The following is a 6,733-nucleotide window of genomic DNA, read 5'->3' as shown; positions in this document are numbered from 1 at the left end:
AAAAAATAAAACAGAATAACTTTATAGTTACTTTTACAACACTTTAGCTGAGTTGCGAAGGTCAACATCAACAGTAATGAGTCATGTTAAAAGTAGGTATCGGCCGGGCGCGGTGGCTCAAGCCTGTAATCCCAGCACTTTGGGAGGCTGAGACAGGTGGATCACGAGGTCAGGAGATCGAGACCATCCTGGCTAACATGGTGAAACCCCATCTCTACTAAAAAATACAAAAAACTAGCCGGGTGAGGTGGCAGGCACCTGTAGACCCAGCTGCTCTGGAGGCTGAGGCAGGAGAATGGCGTAAACCCAGGAGGCGGGGCTTGCAGTGAGCTGAGATCTGGCCACTGCACTCCAGCCCGGGCGACAGAGCAAGACTCCATCTCAAAATAAATAAATAAATAAATAAATAAATAAAAGTAGGTATCAGGGGAACCAGCCCTCAATATTTCAACATAGGTTCTTTTCTATTTTCCCTAAGTGTCAGCTGGTCTGAGAAATAGAGAAAGAGTACAAAAGAGAGAAATTTTACAGCCGGGTCTACGGGGGTGACATCACATGTTGGCAGGTTCTGTCATGCCTCCCTGAGCCACAAAACCAGCAAGTTTTATTAGGAATTTCAAAAGGGGAGGGAGTGTATGAATAGCGAGCAGGTCACAGAGATCACATACTGAGATCACTTGGACTCGGGAAGGGGAACATCACACACCGGGGACTATCATGGTGGGGGGTGGGGGGAAGGATTGCATTGGGAGTTATACCTGATGCAAATGACAAGTTGATGGGTGCTGACGAGTTGATGGGTGCAGCACACCAACATGGCACAAGTATACATATGTAACAAACCTGCATGTTATGCACATGTACCCTAGAACTTAAAGTATAATAATAATAACAATAATAATAATAATAAAGAAGTGATGAGAGAGAAAAAAAGAAATAAAATATCACAAGGTAAATGGGGACAGAGCAAGATCACATGATCGGGGGAAATTAGAATTGCTGATGAGGTTTCATGTCCCACCGTGCATGCATGCATTGTCATTGATAAACACATTAACAGGAAACAGTGTTTGAGAGCAGACAATTGATCTGACTAGAATTCACCAGGCTGGAATCCTAATCCTAACAAGCCTGAGGGTGCTGCATGAGACAAGGGCATATTTCATCCCTTATCTTCCACTGCATCAGACAGACACTCCCAGAGCGGTCATTTTAGAGAACTCCCCCTGGGAATGCATTATTTTCCCAGGGCTATTCCTTGCTGAGAAAAAGAATTCAGTGATATATCTCCTATTCGCTTTTGCAAGAAGAGAAATATGACTGTTCTGCCTGGCCCCGCAGGCAGTCAGACCTTATCGTTATCTCCCTTGTTCCCTGAAAATCACTGTTATCCTGTTCTTTTAGGATGCTCAGATTTCATATTATTCAAACACACATGTTTTACAAACATTTGTAGAGATAACGCAATCATCACAGGGTCCTGAGGCGACATACACCTTCAGCTTACGAAGATGATGTGATTAAGAGATTAAAGATAGGCATAGGAAATTATAAGAGTATTAATTGAGAAAGTGATAAATGTCCATGAAATCTTCACAATTTATGTTCAGAGATTGCAGTAAAGACAGGCATAAGAAATTATAAAAGTATTAATTTGGGGAACTAATAAATGTCCATGAAATCTTCACAATTTGGGTTCTGCTGTGGCTTCAGTCAGTCCCTCCATTCAGGGTCCCTGACTTCCCACAACAAGTAGGTACCCTTGATATAATGGGATATGGCCTTTCTCCCCAAAACTCTTAAGTCTAATCATAAGAAAAAAAAAAAGCAGACAATTCCCAATAGAGGATCACTTTACAAAATACCTGACCAGTACTCTCCATAATGTCAAGGTCATCATAAACAAGGTTAGTCTGAGAAACTGCCATAGCCAAGAGAAGCCTAAGGAAACATAATGACTAAATCTAATGTGGGTAACCCAGATGGGGTCCTGGATGGTCATTAGGTGAAAACTAAAAAAAACACAAAGTGTGGACTTTGGTTATTAGTAATATGTCAATATTAATTCATTAACTGTAACAAATAGACCATATTAGTGTCAGATGTTAATAACAGAAGAAAAATCCTCTTCCTCTGTTTTTTTATATATGTAAAACTTCTGAAAGTTAATTTGAAAAACTGAAAGAAATGTCTTGAACATATTAAGCACAGGAGAAAGGTGATGCTTGATACAGATGAAAAGCTGGGTAGTGATCAGATCACCACAGCTTTGTAATACATGCAAAGGTGTTTGAAATTTTTTTCACAATTCAAAATACCAATTTTTCACAATTGGTAATTTAAATGTTGTGTGAAATTTGATCTCACTCATGATTTTTTTAAACAGTCTACCAGTTATGTAGTAGAATGGATTGTAAATTAAGGATGGGTGGGATAAAGGTATGAAAATTAAAACAGGGGCAACACTAAAGAAGCAACTGAAATGCAACAAGATTGAGTCAACAGTAGCTGCAAAGATTTGAATGCAAAAACATGAATTATAAGTACATATTTAATGTAAAATAAACAGGCTTGGTTATAGAACGTTGTGTTGAGGTAGAGAGAGTTGTTAATAATGACAGATTTCCAGCATTTTAGCAGGAGTACATTTACAGAAATATATAAAAATACAGGAGAAATCTTGAAAGAAAATATTTAGAATTTTATATTGGACATGTTAAGTTCAGGAAATTTTGAACAGTGTTAGTGAAGATATCAAGGACTAATTGAATATGCTTAGAAGAGGAGTCAAATAAGAAAGAAAATTTTTGGCCAGATGTGATAGCTCATACCTGTAATTCCAGCACTTTTGGAGGCTAAGGCAGGAGGATGGCTTGAGGTCAGGAGTTCAAAACCAGCCTGGGCAAAAAGGACTGTATCTATATAAAATAAAATAAATTAAAAAATAAAATATAAAATAAAATAAAATACAGCCTGGGGTGCACATGTAGTCACAGCTGCTCAGGAAACTGAGGTGGGAGGATCACTTGAGCCCAGGAGGCAGAGGCTGCAGTGAGCTGAGAGCCTGGGCAACATAGTGAGACCCTTTCTCTAAAAACAGAAGAGAGAGAAAAAATTTGGTAGTTAAGACATTAGGATATTCACAGACATAAAAACTGAATGAAGTAAATTAGTAACAGAAAATAGTAAAAGTATGGAAACAGAAGAAACATAAACATTTGTGTACAACGAAATTTGGAGAATAATTTCATACCAATGTGTTTCGAAAGATGAAAAGTGCTCAACTCTATGTTGCTATGAGTTCTAAAAAGATAAGGAGAAAAATAATGTTCTCTTCTATGCAGGAAGACAGTGGTCAGGTATATGTCTTAATGGTCTTGAGTTCGGTTTTGGCAGAGAGCAGGCCAAGCACACCCAGCTGCCCTCACCCGGGGGTGCTCTGGACACAGCCTGGGCCTGCAGTGAGCTGGGGAAGTGGCAGGCACGCCCTCTGCCCTGCAGACACCCTGAGACCTTGTTGTGGCAGCCAAGGCCGGGCGCAGGCCTTGAAGCAGTGGCGAATCTCTCTTTCCTATTCCACCTGGAGACCTGATGGAAGCGGCGGCCTTTCCCAGCCCTGAACACGCCGGCCGCCAGGTCTCTCGGCCACCACGTCTCTCGGCTCAACCCTGTTGGGCCTAGACAAAGCCCCTGCCGAGCCGCGAGGACGTAGCAACTTTGGGTGGTGGCGGGTGTGCTGGACCATAATAATGGCGGCCGCTTGAGCGCCACATGACAGAGCTGCTAAGGTGTGGAGGGTCCAGGAAGGTGGTCACCGGCACTGACTCAGCTGTCTTCTCAGGTCATGGAGCCGCGCAGATCCAGGTCCTGGGTGACCACTCTGTCTCCAATGGGCAAGACCTACTTAGTCCTGACTACAAGGGACAACGGCCTGAACGGCCCTGGAGGGTGAGAGGAATCCCTACAACAATGAGTGGAACGGTTAGCGGTGCTTGCTCTTTGTTCTACCAGACTTCCCTGTTGGAAGAGAGAAATGGCAGAATGACATGCCCCATTTGGCCCACTGGAAATGCCCATCATCCTTTGGGAAGATTTACTGGCTGTTTGTAGAATGATTGCCTATATAATAATATGAAAAAGATGCTCTCAACTTCTCCCACCCAAAACCTTTTAAAAGAAAACATTTGCCACATCCAGCCCTTGTAGAGAGGTTGCGGACGTATGAAGTAGAGTTAGAAAATCACACATCTTGCTAGAGGACATGGAGCAGAAGACCTGAGAAGGAAGAGAAGAAGATTCTTTGCCAGACTGGTCATATTTAGAAGAATTTTCATACTCTATCCATTGTTTTGTGTGCATTTTATTCTCACTACTGCATATATAGTTGACAGTGCTAAACTTTTTGTAATGTCTAGTCTCTCTAGATGTTCTGAAGTGCCTGATATATGTTAAAATTAGAGACAGTAAAATAATACATTTTGTAAATATATATGTATATACATAGAACAGTGTTTGCAAAATAGTGCATGGGAGTCATGGACTGAGGAGAGAATGGTTAGGTGAGGAAGTGGACACAGTAAATGTTAAAACATTTCTTTGACAAGTTTGAGTGTGAAGTGGAACAAGAATTAGGGCAGTAGCTGGGAGGAGATATGAAATAAATTTGTGACTTTTCCAGATAGAATTATTATTAGACATGTGGAGGAGAATATTAGGTTCTTTGAGAAGATGAGAGGTAATGGAAACTGAGCATATGGTAAAGAATAAGTCCTTCATACACAAAGAGATACATCATTAGAGTGAAGGAATGGAGAAGTGAGTGGAAAAACAAGACAAAGACTAATGAAGAGGATGATGGTTTTAAAATAGTTCTGATGGAAGAAGAGATTTCTTTTTAAATTGTTTCTATTTTCTCAATGAGGTGTGAAGCATATTAATTAACTGAAAGTAAAAGCAGAAGAGAGAGACATTTTTAGTATTATGTTGAAAGCACGTAATAAGCATTTTGTGGAGTAAACATACTAAAAAACTATAATCAAACATCTTCCCATGTAGAGTGCTCTTTTAAAGAGGTAATCATGACATTGTTGATACAACAACATTCAGGTGTTTGGGTGCAAGACTAGAGAACGCAGATGATTTATTGATCTAAGGATGAGGTTTTGATAGGAGAAAGTATGAAGAGTGATAGATTTAATTAACAAAATGCTGAATATAAGTATGGACCATAACATACAAGCTAGATTAAAAAGAAAGTAGAGGCAGAAAAGGAGTGTTACTACATAAAATGAAAAGAAGTCAATGGATTGTGACAGCCAACTTTTCTTTGGCATAATTAACACCTGTTGCACAATAAAGAAATCCTCAAATTTTCATTGGCTAGTACAACAAAAGGTAATTTCTTAGGCAAGACCATTATGAAGTGTGTTAGTGAGGACTCCTTATTTCATCTAGCTAGGAGCTGATTTAGCTTTCGTTCGTGTTGTCATGCTATCATTTTAATGTATGGCTCCCAAAGTCGTTTAAGCAGAAGCAGCATGGGTAGAGGTTGTACATCGTCTTTTCATTTGGTATACTTTAATTAGAATTAGCCACATGAATTCAATGTGCTCCAAGGAAGTTTTGAAAGTAAACAGAAGCTCATTTCATTTGGGGAATTTGACAAATATTTTCTCTGCCACAAAGATTGCTTTCAATGTCACAAATTAGGTGAGCTGAAAATCTAGAAAACTGTAGCCAGTTTGAATTATGATGTGGGCAATCTGAAGTGTTTGTTAACAAAATCTATGGTGTAACCTTGGGATTGTGTGGCTAAAATAGAGAAGATGAAAAGGAATTTGGAGATGAGGTTGTCAATCACTGAGCATAAACAAAATTTCAGTGAAGAATGTCTATGGATTTCAGCAACCAGGTGGCAAAGACAAGGTTTTAGGTGAATGGCATAAACTTTAACAGCTGACAGTGTTAGAAAATAGAGGGGGAGTAATTACCTAGAGTTTATTCTGATGCATGAAGATAATTCCATTCCCAGCTCCCCACCATGAGATATATAAGGTGTGAGAAAATGTGAAGTTGGAGAGGGATTTTAATAACATTGGAAGACAGTCCTATTTCAGTTAATGTAAGATGATTAGAAAAATGTTGGACAGGAAAAAGGTGAAAATATCAGGGAGTTTTCATATGCACACATCATCATAAGTCAAGAATTTAGGAAGAAAGGGTGTGGTAGGATCAGCAGAACTAGTAAGGTTCCGTGTGTCATTAGGTAACTGAGATTTCAGGGGATAATGAATGACCAAAAGGCCTGTAGTGACTAAGGTAGAGTTACAAAAGGAAACTCTAACTGAAGTTGCAATTTTAAATACTACTCAAATGTATATGAAAGAAAGAAAGCTATGTTGAAAATATAATGTGGTGGAAGTGAAATATAAACCTTATCCTGTTGATTATTATTTTTTTTTTTGCCATTTCAACTGTTTATCCCTTTCTGCCTTTCCATCTCATCTGAAAATTGCAAATAAGTAACTGATAATGGTTTGGACCCACCCAAATATCATGTTCAAGTCCAATCCTCAGTATTGGAGATGGAGCCAGATGGGAGTTGATTAAAAATGAGAGTGGTTTCTCATGGTTCAACACCATCCCCTTTGATTCTGCCACTGTAATAGTGAGTTATCATGAGATATGGTTGTTTAAAAGTTTGTGGCACCTCCCCTGTCTCTCTTGGTCCTGC

The 6,733-nt window shown here is 39.5% G+C and overlaps 1 pseudogene; it reads left to right on the top strand.

The window, feature by feature from the left end:
- Positions 1-3,771: 3,771 nt before the first annotated feature.
- Positions 3,772-6,733, top strand: part of LOC117062819 — a 47,140-nt pseudogene continuing 44,178 nt past the window's right edge.

The sequence above is a fragment of the Trachypithecus francoisi genome, unplaced genomic scaffold (assembly GCF_009764315.1).
Source record: "Trachypithecus francoisi isolate TF-2019V2 unplaced genomic scaffold, Tfra_2.0 Lachesis_group17, whole genome shotgun sequence".
In the NCBI taxonomy this organism is placed as follows: Eukaryota; Metazoa; Chordata; class Mammalia; order Primates; family Cercopithecidae; genus Trachypithecus; species Trachypithecus francoisi.
This window is presented reverse-complemented; position numbering and strand designations above follow the sequence as displayed.